The sequence below is a fragment of the Diadema antillarum genome, unplaced genomic scaffold, assembly GCF_040938485.1.
Source record: "Diadema antillarum isolate AM-2024a unplaced genomic scaffold, OU_Dant_1.0 seq00000824_RagTag, whole genome shotgun sequence".
Taxonomy (NCBI): domain Eukaryota; kingdom Metazoa; phylum Echinodermata; class Echinoidea; order Diadematoida; family Diadematidae; genus Diadema; species Diadema antillarum.
In genome coordinates this window covers 129445-145324 of record NW_027271701.1, presented here as the reverse complement: position 1 = coordinate 145324, position 15880 = coordinate 129445, and positions in this window count along the sequence as shown.

The following is a 15880-nucleotide window of genomic DNA, read 5'->3' as shown; positions in this document are numbered from 1 at the left end:
TTACTGTGGTGTAAATTTATTTTCACATTTTTCAAAAATCTAGTATTTTAATGTAAAATTCTTGATCGTCTTGTTTAGATTAAAAATCAACAAGAAGTGCAGTTACTAAGAAACTCTTCAAAAAACAGTTTTATATTTGGAAATGGCACCCGGAGGTGTTAATTTAACACCATAAATGAGCACCGAAAATTTAACACCAGCTCGGTGTTCACTATTTAACACCGGACTTTTTGCAGTGTACAAATTGAGTTTACTTGTTTCCTAATGCACAAAGATGATATAATGAGATCAATTGCTGCAGGACATGACGTTAACATAATTATCGTAAAAGTCAGTTTTCCCGACTGGAACTCTCACGAACAGCCAGAGCCACACTCGTATTTAGCTATTGAGAGAGGCGCGAAGGTCTTCTTTACAAATTAAGGTTACTGGCTTCCTGAGATAAGTTCATAATGAACAAAGACAATGAATAGTGATATTAATATTACTGCAGGATGTGACATTTCCATAATTATCATCAAAGTCCGTTATTCAGACAGATATTCTCACGAGCAACCACAGCCAGAATCATGTTGATGTGTGTGTGAAGAGCAGTGTGATTGGCCGGCGAGATTCAGATTCCGACACTGTGGTAGAAGGTTGCTGATGATGTCAGAGGAACCTGGTTCGAACCACATGGTGGCGTCATTCATCTTGTAGTAGCGACCTTCTTGGAAGAAGTAGACGAAGCCGTCGGCGAACGAACAAGCTTGCTGCTTCGATACCGCTCCATAGTGCCACGGGTACATTGCCGAACATAAAATATTCGTAATGCGAGCCCGTCGTAGTAAGCTGTTGGTTTTGCTAAACTTGTAGGCTCCCTGTTCGTGCAGACATTGGAATGGAAAATAAGAATGAATATATTGAATATGTAATTACCTTGGGCCTGATTAAATCATGAACTTCGATTTAAATTGTTATGGTCAGGTAGGAAGTGCCTATACAACATCGATTAAATGATTATTAGATTATAATGTAGTATTCACAAAGATGAAAATGGTAGTAATCAAAATATCAGTAATAAAGACTGACGACATCTAGTTTATCAATTTCATAATACAGAACATTACACGTGGGTCAAGAGGAAAACCATGGGCAATAACATCTTGTCTAAGCACATAAGTATTCGAACCGGGACCTCTGTTCGAAAGTAAAAGAGTTTAGAATCTTATCCATCACTCCACAGTTCTCCAACCTTTGTGCCCCCAGACTGTCAGAGTCGTAAAGGCGTTCTCTCTCTGGTTCCACGTAATCAAATCCCAGTGACCAAGTGTTTTAGTTAAACCCGTTGAGGACGGACTGATTTTGCCACAAAACGCATTTCCTATAGACACTGTCTTGCCCGAGTATACTCGGGACTCGTCCCCAATCATGATAAAGCTATGCAACATTAAGTTTTTAACTGAACTTTTAGCGATAACAGGAGTAGGCAGTCAATTGAAATATCATTCACCTTTGAAGAAGTATCTATCGCCATTTCCTGACTGGTAGGCGGCATCGATGTTGCAAGGAAGACCGACCCATCTTCGGTTAGTCGGGAAAGGCGGCTGGTTATGATTGGCGACCGTCTGGCGATACACGAAGCAGTCCTGCCAACAAAATCGGAAGTCAAATACTATAACTAACATATGTGCATTTGGCGCCAAGAATACATATTCAATTCCATATTCAATTAGCTTAATGATATTCTGTGTTCAAATCATGCACCATAAAACGAAATAGGCATGGTCTATAATCCTGATGAAAAGATAACACTAAAAATGGCTACAATACAATGAAGGTAAGATAAGTTAAGTAGGCGTATCCGCACAAACACAGTGATACAGGCACACGCAAATGCACATACTAGGTGTTACAAAAAAAAATCCCACTTTTGATGCTTAATTTAAAAACTATACATCAGATAACACTGTCATTGATATGAGTAATAGCTGAATAGTGCACAATTTAGTTCAAGGTGATTTGAATATGAGAGCATGAATAAGTTTCATTAAATCCATGATTAATTTTAAAGAAAAGTTCCAGATTTTGGTCAAATTTGAACCATCTGTACAAAACTTAACTTTACATTGGAACCAATGATGTGTATGTGAGGGTGTGCTTACAATGACCCTGAACAATAGGCATAAATACCACAAATAAGCCAGTTCGTAATTATCTCATGTACACATTGGTACAAATGACCTTCCTTTTTTCTCAGTTGGTTAGGCACTTGATTCGTTTTCAAAGCGGCATAATGCATAAGCTTGCCTGACGTAACAATCTATGGAATTCATGTTCAAACAAAGAATTAACTTGCGTTTTGATCAGGTGATCAGAATATTCCATCAGTTGACAATTTAGCAGGCATCCATTTCATTGTTTTGTATTGAATGCAATAACAGCCTATTTCCTTTTATATTGCGAAATACCATGCTCATGCGCAAAGTGGTCTATACCACCTTTTCAGAGCTCTGCAGACTAGGCTTCTGGTCTCTTGCTCAAAAGCACATGAATGCTTTACTAATGATTCACGATGGATTGCCTTGGGCACTATAATCTGAAAACATGGTAGACGGTACTAGTAAAATGCGTGCACGTGAAAAAGTAAGCACGTGTTCTCATGTGCTTGCATACACTGCATTTCCGAATAAATAAAGACTAGCTGTGATAGTGGAATTTCTCATGCATATGTGATAGAGCATTCAAACCCTGGCCATTGTTCAGGACCATTGTCTGGGTGTTAACCACACACTCCTATACACACCAGCTGACCCATGTGCAAAATTAAAGTTTCGGACAGAGGGTTGAAAACAGAGCAAAATCTGAAACTTAGCTTAAAAATAAATCTTGGATCTAATAAAACTGATTTATGCTTTCATGTTTAGATTACCTCCGACAAAACTGTACACTATTCAGCTATTGCTCGTATCAATGAAACCAAAAACATTGAAAAAGGAACCAAAAAAAAAATACAATCAAGTCCGGGAGAGATAGAAAATAACGGAAAGAAAAGACCTCACGTACACACACACACACACACCAACACGAATACACACACACACACACACACACACACACACACACACACACTTTCACCTCCACACCAGTACACCGGCAACCACCCAAACCAGCACACGCACATATACATGCACGCACAATCATGCACACACACACACACATGCACACATACCTACACACAAACACACCCATGCTTACAAAACAGTGTCTAAGTCTGTGGGGTTTTTTTTTTACTCAAATTGTATTTTGTATGTGATGCAGGGCCCCTTGGCAGAGCAGTTCCGAGTGAGCTGAAAGAGCTACCCTGCTAAAAGAAAACTAAATAAACTAATAAATGAATAAATGAATAAATAAATAAAATAGATAAATAAATGAAATAAATAAATAAGTAAAATGAAAATAAATACATAAGTAGATAAATAAATAGATGAATAAATAAATAAATAAATAAATATCTAGGTTTGTATATTGATAAGTCACTAGACTGGAGCCATCATATTGAACATTTGGGTAACTACATATCCTTTGTGTAACTACATAGCCTGTACATGAGCTCCTGACGCTTGTACGTGAGCTCTTCGTTGATGAAGATTGATGTTCCCTTCAGCTTCGATCTGATACACTTTTTCACGTGCGTTGTACGTGGAAAACTTGATGATGCTTTTCTCCTTCACCGCCCCGTTGGGTACGGTATCTTTGTATCTCGGCATGATTCTGTGGCTGCCGTCGATGTCAACGGGGGAAAGGCTGATGCCCAGACGATCATGGACGATGTCGCTCACCAATGTGTCTGTGTTTTCTCCTTGATCGTCCTTTATGCCATGGAACCTCAAACAGTTTCGACGACTGTATTGCTCCTGATCATCTATGTTTCTGCTGATGTCTGACAAGTCTTTCCTGAGTTGACTCACTTGCTTTCCTAGTTCTCTCACTTTGCTGTCATTTTGCTGAGCGTCCATCTTGATTGCTTCGTACACTTGTTGCGTCACACGTTCGTTGAGTAGGCCTACCTCCCCAACGGGTCGCGCTTGCTTCTTACCAGATTTTTTTAAACCATATTTTTCCTGGTGTTAACAATTTCGGAAAGCTTTCAAAAGTAGTCGAAATGTCACAAAAACGATTTTCAGCAGAGTCTGTCAATACTTTTCTGAATACGCAGGTTCGGCTTTAGTAGGGAATATATGTCCATCCGTACTCATTCAAAACTACAAATTTTATTCAGAGTACGAAATGACGTCAAGTTTTGTCACATATGCACCTTGGAAGCTCTACTCTAAAAATGGTTTCTAGTCTTCTGATTTCGCATTCGCGAATGATGGTGACACTTCAAAACATGTTACTGTTGAGACGTTATCCGATTTCTATAAGTTGTTATCATCGTAATTTGTTACTACAGGGAAGTGCTATACAGTTGTTGAATTGCATGATGACAAACAAGTAAACTTAGCTATTCAAGGCAAAAGAGAATTAAAAAAAATCGATTTGACTAAATGTCTTAAATGAAAGATCAGTAATTATCAATGACAACGTCGACTTCCTATAGTATAGTGAAAATGGACATGAACAATAATGATAAAGATGATAGTAATGATAAGAAGAAAAGCGGAAGTACAAGAAATTAAGAAGGGAATACAAAGGCACAAATTGAACGACTTTATGTAGCAAATATTGCGAACGGGAGAAGCTGCTAAAGAACACATTGTTATGACGACTGTCTAGCTGACCTGCTAAGATGGGGTGTGGAGTCATTCAGATTTCAAATAACTACACCATCCAAACCATTCTTTTCCTTCCGCTTATTGTCGATTCATTCATCTCTTCAAGGACATGCCTCGCCGAACGGACACAATAAGTTTTTTTTTTGTACCTTCTGATGTATGCTGTCGATTTCTGAATGGCATTCTACATCATAGTCCAATGTTAAGAAGTCATTATATGTAAGTATGAATCAGACAAATCGCTTGACTTGGCATTGATGAAAAAATCATAGTGTATAGACATTGTGGTATAGAGTTTGTCAGGTATGAAAGGATTCTAACAGCATTCCTCTCTTCTGCGAGACCTGCCCCTCATTAAAGGTAAGCATAGGACACAGGTTCAAACCTTGACAATGTAGACCAGGTCCTTGTCAATAAGCTGTAAAGTATCGTTAGTTTTTCGTAATACATTCACCTATTGACTTCCAGTCAAAGAAAAATGCTTTGTTATGACGACTGTTTGGCTGATCTGCTGAGAGGGGGTGTGGAGTCATTCAGGTTTCAAATAACTACACCATCCATACCACTCTTTTACCATCTGCTTATTGTTTCTCTATCTCTTCAAGGACATGCCTCGCCGAACGGATACAATGATTTTTTTTTTGCACCCTCTGATGCTGCCGATGTCTGAAAGAAATTATCCATTATAGTCCAATGTTAAGAAGCCATTATGTAAACATGAATCAGACAAATCGCTTGACTTGGCATTGATGAAAGAATCATAGTGTAGACATTGTGGTATAGAGCGTGGCAGCCGTGGCAGGTATGAAACGATTCTAATAGCATTCCTCTCTTCTGCGAGACCTGCATGCCCTGTATACGCATAGGACACTGATTCAAACCTTGGCAATGTAGACCAGGTCCTTGTCAATAAGCTGTAAAGTATCGTTAGTTTTTCGTAATACATTCACCTATTGACTTCCAGTCAAAGAAAAATGCTACTAATACTGCAACTCCTATCACGAAAGGGCCTGTCGTGGGATTGTAGCATGCAGGCCAGTCTGTCTGCAGTGAAACTCTTTCCGACTCATTACTTTTTCATCTCTTGAATATTGTTGGATATTTTTTAATGATATCTCGTCATGTGATGGAGTCAATCACATTCGCTGCAGTAGTGGGTACTAGTATTGCTGAATAAGAGTTGTTGCAAGAAAAGTCATTTCAAAAGAGAGAAGACGATCACTTCCCGCAGCATTTCGGGCAACACTGATACATCCACACCTATATATAGGTGTCTGTATGGTCTTCACATTGCTATTGATGATTGAAATGTCAATGCTGTGACTTGACATTTTCTTGTTTTAATCATTTTAGTCTCCAGTGGTGTTTTTTTTTTCTCAGTTTCATAGTGCAGCCAAAAGTTTTACTTTAAACAAGAGAGGCCTTATCTACGCACATATCATGTTAGTTCTGCTTCGAGAGCGTAACACGGCCCACAAAAAAAAAAGTTAAAGAAAAATATTAATTACCGACCGGTTCTCTAGTGCCATTTGAATCTTATTGTTGCCCTATTGCAGCCATATCATAACAGATATCATTGCGATATATATTGAGTTTGATATACATTAGCATTCAAGTTGATATGTAAAATGAAACAGGTGTTACGGTCAAGTTCACACAAATGAATACAAGGCGGTCTCAGTGAATTGAAATGAACAAATCTTCCGGGTTTTTATTAGGAAATTATTTAACAATCAGTCTCCAACCGGGATCACAGAATTGTTGTTCAACACATTACAGTGAAATCAACCATAACAATGAAAGATAGACGGGATCGTTTCAACTAAGAAAACATAAGTTCAGATTGTATAATACCTGGCCAGGGTTTCACCCTAAGAGAGTCAACGTCGGGGCCCAACACATCGGCGACGTGGCGGGGAGGCGACGTCAGACGCTATCACGTGGAGGACACGTCAATACACGGGACGTCGTCGGGTCAGCGGGCGACGCTATCTCAGCACAGTTTGCAGCGCTGTGACTGTGCCAGACAGAAGGGCGTTGGCCGCTGGGTGCGCGTGGTCCCTCACAGCGTCTCGGCGCCCTGTATCGACCTCGGCGCGGCTCCTACTAGTCACCGTGCAGCAACCACAGGTGGGCGTTGGCTCAAAACCATCTGGTGGTTCACCTGGAAATCGACGAAAACTTAATGTCGCCGTCGTCGTCGAAAGAAAACGGGCTAGAGGGAAATAGGCATATCCTGGTTTATCTCGCCTCTTAGCACCTAAAATTCACTTAGCAGAGCACGTTCCTTGGGGAAAGCAATTCCTCCCAAGATTGTAGACAAGAACGCCGAGAAAGTGATAACGGTCCTCTCTAACCGGAGTCCGATAGTCGACTGACGCGACCAATGTATTTTTAACATGAACATTATTACATACATGGAAAATTCCGTCAGGCACGCCCAGCTTAATATATTCATAACATTAAACTCAACCTGGGCGAAGTGTGTAAGGCTGTGTAAAGGAGATTACGTAACCGGTGGTGTTTACAAACATTCGCGATCATGCACGTGTGATCGCACACACATGATCCTAAAACCTGAAACTATATTCTAAAAATGATTACATGGGCAAATTCGTAACACCCCCACCCCTAAGAGAGAAAATATTACTCTGAAGTAATATTTTCGTTATATATCAAAACACGTTACAAATTTCAACTTCATCATCCTGCATAATTTGTAACAAATAACAAACATCGGCTATTTCTGAACTTCTTAGGGTATCCACTCACTATATAAGGCAACTGCTCACAGAATGGCTCAAATGCACACTAAATACACATTATTTAACCAGTTCAGATTATAATAACACGGGAACATTATCGCATGTGTTTCACAACATCATCTCTTCGCTTTGCTGTAAGTTTGGCATTCTGTCTGTATTGTGACAGACCTGTATTATAATCTTCTTTCATGTTTGCACATAATGTTTTCATACAAATACCGGTAACAGTTTGGGGGGGGGGGTAATTACTGTAAACGTTTCCTGTCAAAAGGAAATACCATACTATTTCGAAAGGAGCCATTTTATGTCTCCTTTACAAAATACTCTCGTTGATATCATGTCCTGTCAAAAAAAACAACTTTTGAACATTGTCTTTCTATTCTTTCAGATTCATTTCAACCCCTCCAGCTATAGAGATATAACACAGCCTAATATCTCTTATGGTTTCAACTGTCGTATGCAATCTTACAAAAGAGAGAAGCTAACATCTCGTCTTAAGACGTTATACAAAATCTAGAAAGAACACTCCCTACTTACTTTTCGGGTAAACAAAACTACACCCTCGACAGTGCATCTGGGATAATGTTAGCTCTGCCAGAGATGTGGGATATTTTGAGTGAGAAAGGTTGCAAGAGGAGACTCCACCGAAAAAGCCTGCCATTCTTGCTCTTGAACTTCTCCAGAAAGGAGAGTGGGTTGTGGTCTGTGTACACCTGTATATCGCCACCACCACTCCCTGTGTACACACTAAAGTGCTGTAGGGCTAGTACGAGGCCAAGTGTTTCTTTTTCTACTGTGGAATACTTCTGCTGATGCCCATTTAGCTTCCTAGAAAAGTAACTCACGGGTCTATCCACCTGATTTCCATCACTCTGAAACAAGACGGCCCCTACACCTACGTCACTAGCGTCCACGGCTAACTTGAATGGTTTCCCAAAGTCGGGGGCAACCAGCACTGGGTCACGTGTCAAAATAGCCTTCAAACTTTCAAACGCAGTTTGACAGTCAGAGGACCAAACGAACTTCGTTCCTTTCTTTAGCAGGTTCGTCAGAGGGGCAGCTATTGTACTGAAATTGTGTACAAATCTGCGATAGAACCCGCACATGCCTAGAAAGCGCAGTATCTCTCGTTTCGTTCTTGGCGGGGGAAAGGCCAGTATGGCCTCGATTTTTGCTTCCCGCGGGGAGACATGACCTTGACCTACTACGTGACCTAGATATGTGACCTGAGCCTTCGTGAACTCACTTTTCTGGAGGTTAATGACCAGATTGGCTTCTGACAATTTATCAAAAAGCGCCCTCAGCTGTCTGATGTGGGACTCCCAGGTGTCGCTATAGACTACCACGTCGTCTATGTATACAACACAACCGTCAACATCCCGTGTCACATCATTCATTAACCGTTGAAAGGTGGCTGGGGCGTTTTTAAGCCCAAATGGCATCACCTTACTCTGAAAAAGTCCGTCTGGTGTCACAAATGCCGACATCTCTCGCGCTTCGTCAGACAGGGGCACCTGCCAGTACCCCTTGAGTAGATCAATTTTCGTCACAAATTTCGCATTCCCTATTTGGTCTATGCAGTCCTCAAGTCGGGGCAGTGGGTACGAGTCAGTTTTGGTCACCTTGTTTACTTTACGGTAATCGATGCAAAATCGGTTACTACCATCAGGCTTGGGTACCATGACTATGGGAGAACTCCATGCACTGTTACTGGGTTCAATAATGTCATCATCGAGCATTTTTCTGACCTCTTCTCGAACCTGATGTCTCTTTTCTGGGCTCAACCTATAAGGGTGTTGTTTAATTGGGTCGGCACCCTCAACGTTAACATGGTGAGTAACTAAAGTCGTCCTACCTGGTTTGTCAGTACAGATCTGTGGGTATTCTCTAAGGAGATTGCCTATCTCACGACTTTGTTCCTCCGTAAGGTGACCTAGTTTCGACTGCAAGTTTTCTAGCACCAGTGAATTCGACAACTTTGGGGTCAAGGGTTCAGTGATAGGAGGTGTCATGTCTTCTGGTTCTGAATCTCCCATTCCCGGACAAGCCCCCACTTTGTTACGGTCAAGTTCACACAAATGAATACAAGGCGGTCTCAGTGAATTGAAATGAACAAATCTTCCGGGTTTTTATTAGGAAATTATTTAACAATCAGTCTCCAACCGGGATCACAGAATTGTTGTTCAACACATTACAGTGAAATCAACCATAACAATGAAAGATAGACGGTATCGTTTCAACTAAGAAAACATAAGTTCAGATTGTATAATACCTGGCCAGGGTTTCACCCTAAGAGAGTCAACGTCGGGGCCCAACACATCGGCGACGTGGCGGGGAGGCGACGTCAGACGCTATCACGTGGAGGACACGTCAATACACGGGACGTCGTCGGGTTAGCGGGCGACGCTATCTCAGCACAGTTTGCAGCGCTGTGACTGTGCCAGACAGAAGGGCGTTGGCCGCTGGGTGCGCGTGGTCCCTCACAGCGTCTCGGCGCCCTGTATCGACCTCGGCGCGGCTCCCACTAGTCACCGTGCAGCAACCACAGGTGGGCGTTGGCTCAAAACCATCTGGTGGTTCACCTGGAAATCGACGAAAACTTAATGTCGCCGTCGTCGTCGAAAGAAAACGGGCTAGAGGGAAATAGGCATATCCTGGTTTATCTCGCCTCTTAGCACCTAAAATTCACTTAGCAGAGCACGTTCCTTGGGGAAAGCAATTCCCCTCAAGATTGTAGACAAGAACGCCGAGAAAGTGATAACGGTCCTCTCTAACCGGAGTCCGATAGTCGACTGACGCGACCAATGTATTTTTAACATGAACATTATTACATACATGGAAAATTCCGTCAGGCACGCCCAGCTTAATATATTCATAACATTAAACTCAACCTGGGCGAAGTGTGTAAGGCTGTGTAAAGGAGATTACGTAACCGGTGGTGTTTACAAACATTCGCGATCATGCACGTGTGATCGCACACACATGATCCTAAAACCTGAAACTATATTCTAAAAATGATTACATGGGCAAATTCGTAACACAGGATTTAGATAGATTTGATTTTAAAGAAAAGAGAAACGACGCTCCAAACTGTGCTGTAGTTCTGATTGAGCAACAGTTGTTTGCACAAAAATTAAAAAAACAAAGTCCCTAGGTTTAACCCTATGAAGACAAAAAAAAGTAAATTATTATGTAGACGAGATATATATTCATTCTGTATCGGGTACTCTCAACAAGTTAAGTTTATAGTGGCAGTCACTCCAACATTTGTTTGTGTGAATGTTAACGAGAGAAATGTTAAGAAAAAACGAGATTATAGTTGATTTTTTTTTTAGTTGTATTATGTTGACATTGAGACAAGAAAATAGTCCATGGAGGGCTAAAAATTCCCCCCCCCCCCCAAAAAAAAGGACTTATATAGAGGAAGGTTGCCGATATATACTTTTGGGTATTGACTACCAACACATGTTTCATAGACACGGTGCACACACACACTCACAACACACACACACATGCACACAATGGACGACGTACGATGAATGATCGCAATAGCTCGATCGCTCAAGAGTTAATAAAGAAAACAAGTTTGATTGCTTGCATTTATTCTGCTACTCAAATTAAAACAGAGCAAAATTATGTTGTTATAAAGAGTTGCAAAAAACAAAGCATGATGATATAATGCTGATAATATATATTATGTCCAATGTAATGAACAGTTCTTCTTCGCAGCAGATCACACTTAGGTGGGTTTAGTTGAGTCCATGCTTGCTCAGCCTGTCAAGAAGAGGCTAAAACGGGCCATTTTTTATTTTCTTGAGTGGCCTATAGATAAGAAAAAATTATGTCGTCCAGGTATAGGTTATAGGACTGACTTGAAGTTTTGATTGCCCACGCAAATGGTCGTGAGCCGCTAAAATGTCGCCACTCAAAAGGCATGCATCTATAGCAGACTTTAGTTACGCTCTCGAGGTTTTGCTTAACAGTAGCAAATATTAAGGGACGTTGGTCATTGACTAAAAAATTGTTTTAAAAAAAGCTTTAAATTCTAGCAAATTCAACCCTAGCAATGATTGCTTTTGCTATGAGAAGCACTCTCTGTAAAAAATATTAAAAAAAGGAACTCCAATAGTTTATTAATCAATGTAACAATTGTATACAACCGCATTATTTTGCAAACAGTAGCAAATTAAAAATACACAACCTACTAATAAACATGTCTAACTCTCGTTCAAAAGGAACTATTAGCAAAGCAAAAAATTATACAAATTTAGATGGATTAACGCTAAAACTTATATTGGCGTACAATAGTCCAAACCGTACTTCAGTTTGCAAAAAGGCACGTAGCTCCTGTTATGACCGATAATTATTTACGTCGGGTAGCAATTCTAATGACTACGCGACGTATTCTATTCATGTTTTTGACGGGCTCCTGCTTCCATAGACATGGAAGGATAGTTTTAAACAATACGTACATGTCGTACATATACTTATGCATAAATGTGTTTGTACGTGTTGGTGGTGTACAGTAAGTGGTGGTATCAACCTAGGTCCTACTTATAGTCGATCTTGGGTTTGCCTTTCTGCAATCGAAATTTCGCTACATCAGTGAGCAACTCGAACGCCGGAGGGAGGTGGCTTTAAACATTTGAAGTTTGTTATTTCAACAACTAGCGAAGCTGCGATCGAGCACCGGAATTATGGAGGTAGAATGATTGAGCTTATTTTCACATTCGTATTGCAGATTTGTATTTTTAGAAAGTGTCTATGTCTTGTTCATTATCAATAATTTTCGGAGGTGGTTGGAACGTGTGATAACTTGTTGGCTTCTGGGAAAGTTACTGGGAAAGATTTCGTCTCCTAAATTGATCAAATCAATTTAGAATATGATATTTTACGATTAAAGTTGTTCACGAATTGTAGGTCCTATATTGTATGCAGCAAATAAAAGTTGCAAGCTATTCTAGTAGTGCTAAACACCTCCTTTACTCATGTTGCAGAATATAAGGATAGTCAAATGTGGCTAAACATGAGCTAAAGAAACAGGTAATTATTACAGTAATTTCAAGAGTCTTTCTTTCTTTCTTTCTTTCTTTCTTTCTTTTTTTCTTTCTTTCTGTTAGAGCATCTTTATACTGCCGGCCAGTATTCTTACAACTAAGGAATTTATTTCTGATTCATCTCACAAACTGGCGCCATGGTTTAGATAATTTAAGGTACTTTTACTAATTTCATTGATCGAAATGCTGAACTGAACGCACAAGATGCAATTTTGAAAGACAGACTGTGCGATAACGAGGGTTTTGCTAAATGGAATGAACCTTCTCTCTAATGGAGTGACAAAAGTGCGAAATTGGCCGTGAAAACCTATATTGGGAGTATTAACAAACATTCTGAAGAACTGCGATTACTTTTAAATTATCCCATCATGCAAAAATTATCGGCAGTACAGGTCTAACTGAAGCCTGGCTTTCCCTTGACTCAAGTCTTCTAGTCGCTCTCGACGGATATGATCTTGTAGTTAACAACAGACATATAGGTGGGGGCGTTGCCTTACATGTTTCATAAACTTATGATCATGTAGTTCGCGATGAGCTTAACAGCATGATTGATTCGTTTGAATCTCTTTTCACTGAAATTACAGTTTCTGGCAGCAAAAATGTAATCAAAGGTGTAGTATACAGACCTCCGAGCGAGAACATTAAATCATTCTTAGATTATCTCTTGTATTTGGTTAAAAACCCACTTTTTATTAATAAAAATTGTTTCATATGAGTGATTTTCATATACACTTACTAAAACAAAATAATATGTCACAAGATATTTTAGAAATGTTTCTATCTGCTTTTTTATTGCCCTTAATATCTGAACCCACACGTGTAGCCAATGAATCTGCTTCCCTTACTGATGATATATATATATATATATATATATATATATATATATATATATATATTAATATTTTTCCTCCTCCCGATTCCCTTATATTGCTCTCGGTTATTACAGACCATTTCCCCCATCTTGACTAGTTTCTCTTTAAATGATGAAACAAATCATGCGCACACAAATTATAGTATAGAAATAATCTTCCAAATATATTTGAAACAATGTTTCGAAGAAATCAAATCAATCCATTCACAGTTATCCAACAAGGCCTAAATGAATTCCATTTGCCATTTTTGAGAACTTTGCTGGGTCAGAACACCTTCATTTTCGATTGGACAAAGTGTTGGAACTCACCTCATAACAATATATTAAATAACAGCTAAAATTTTGAATTCTTTTAAGAATAAATTAAAATTATTTTTATTGAAATCTTATAATATACAACCGAATTAGGATCGTTTCATCATCTCTATCAAGACAGTCATCATTTCTTTTAACATTAAACGATTATAAGATACATGTATTTTTCTTATTAGAGAAAAATAATCTCAAACACAAGTGCTCCTCAGATGTTCCTGTTATTGTACCGTATATACCATTGTGTCTATATTCTCTCCTTTTATATCCGCTTTTCTGCATTCTTACCGGTATATGTAAACAATTCTTTGCAATATATTCAATCCAGGTTGTATTTTATCATTACTGTTACTTCATGGATGCCATTTTGCTTGTGTCCACGATAGCACGTGTTGCAGCTTTATTTGGTTCCCCCCCTTTTTTTTTTCCTTCCTCATTAATTTTGGTCTCGTGTCAGTTGACATTGCTTCCTTTGATTTTGTTTTATGATTGTTTCTGGTTTCATTGATTCATTATTAATTCTCTCATGTATTTTCTGAGGGTCCCATAATGTACAAGCTTTGCTTTTTAGTGGGACCGTCCATTTTCATTCCCATCCTTATCTAATTTGTATTTTGCATATGAAGATAAGAAATACAATTATGTTTTCTTCATTTTGTTTGTCGTTATCACATGTATTTTGTTAATTTACGTTTTTGCAATTATTACAAATATGTTCTGCTTATACATTGTATATAATTTTCTCTGTTTATTTGATGGAAATGAAAATAAATTTGAACTTTGAACTTTGGGTCATCAAATGATAAGTTAAATTCCTGTTATAGTTTACTAAACCTGGTCTGAAAATTCCTGAGCTGGACAAACTAAAATCAACGCATTCACCATTGTATGTGGGGAGTCTCTTTCATTCAGTAATTAATTACTTTCCACAAATTATATTCATGACAAAAAGGCCTACACTACGCAAGTATGTTTATTGGTTTAGTCCTGGACCATCGCAGCGTGCTCAGATCTCATTTTATTTTCGAATCCTAGAGTCGAAAATTATTATTATTAACATTATTATTATCATTATCATTATTTCTTGAAAGAATATATTCTCGAAATTTATTAAAATGATATCCTTTTCATTGGCAATTGGTTAAATATAATCTACATCTAAATATTGCTTCCTTACTTAAACCATTTTTAAGTCCATAAAACACTCAAAAACTTGCATCAAATTACACTACTTACAACATCAAAATGCAAACAGTTCTCATCCCCTCCCAGCCCACGAGTTTGACATTACAACACGGGGCTTAATGTGTCGGTCTCGTCGGCCTTGTCTTGCTTTGATAGAGTCGAACGCATGGGCAGTATGACTCGTGGGTTGTATCAGTCATGGGCTGTATATGACTCGTGGGCTGTTTGATTTCTCCATGTTCCCCATGTGTAAAACAACCAATGCACTTTTGCTTTTGCATTTTTGGGCCCAGATAACGCTCGAATCGCCACATGGATATGCTGCACTCGGTCCTGCAGACCTCGTGCTTGTACCATCTGTCACATATCGTGCATCACTTGGACCACCCGTGCATTATCTCAGGGAAATGACTATAATTATCATCCTTATCCTCATCATGCTTATGATGATGGTCCCCTAGCTGTATTGATTTTCTCTTTTTTCCACATTCGACTACAGTATGCATTATAAGGTTGATTCTAATTTACATGTATACTAGGGACGATGTTGCTATGAAATTCACAATTCCTGTGTTAATTTGTATGATTTTACCCTTTTGGGCATAAATACTATGTATCAATTTGTATCGATTTGTCTGTGTACTCGGAGAAACATAATGCAGAAATAAATGCAGAAACGGTAGATTAGGATCTACTGTGTCCACATAATGATTCATGGCCGCACGTATTGATGAGCGGTAACTGAGGTTATAGGCCTACGTTCTTCTTCTTTCGTTTAAGTAGTAGATCTAGTTGTAGTTGGTACTGTTTGTTTGTTTGCTTTTATTTCTGCATTCAATCAGATGCAATTTGAATGCAAACTTCAAAAAGTACAAAGACAAAGAATAACAAGTGCAGTGAAATAAATCGATAACAGTACATAAATAGATTCAC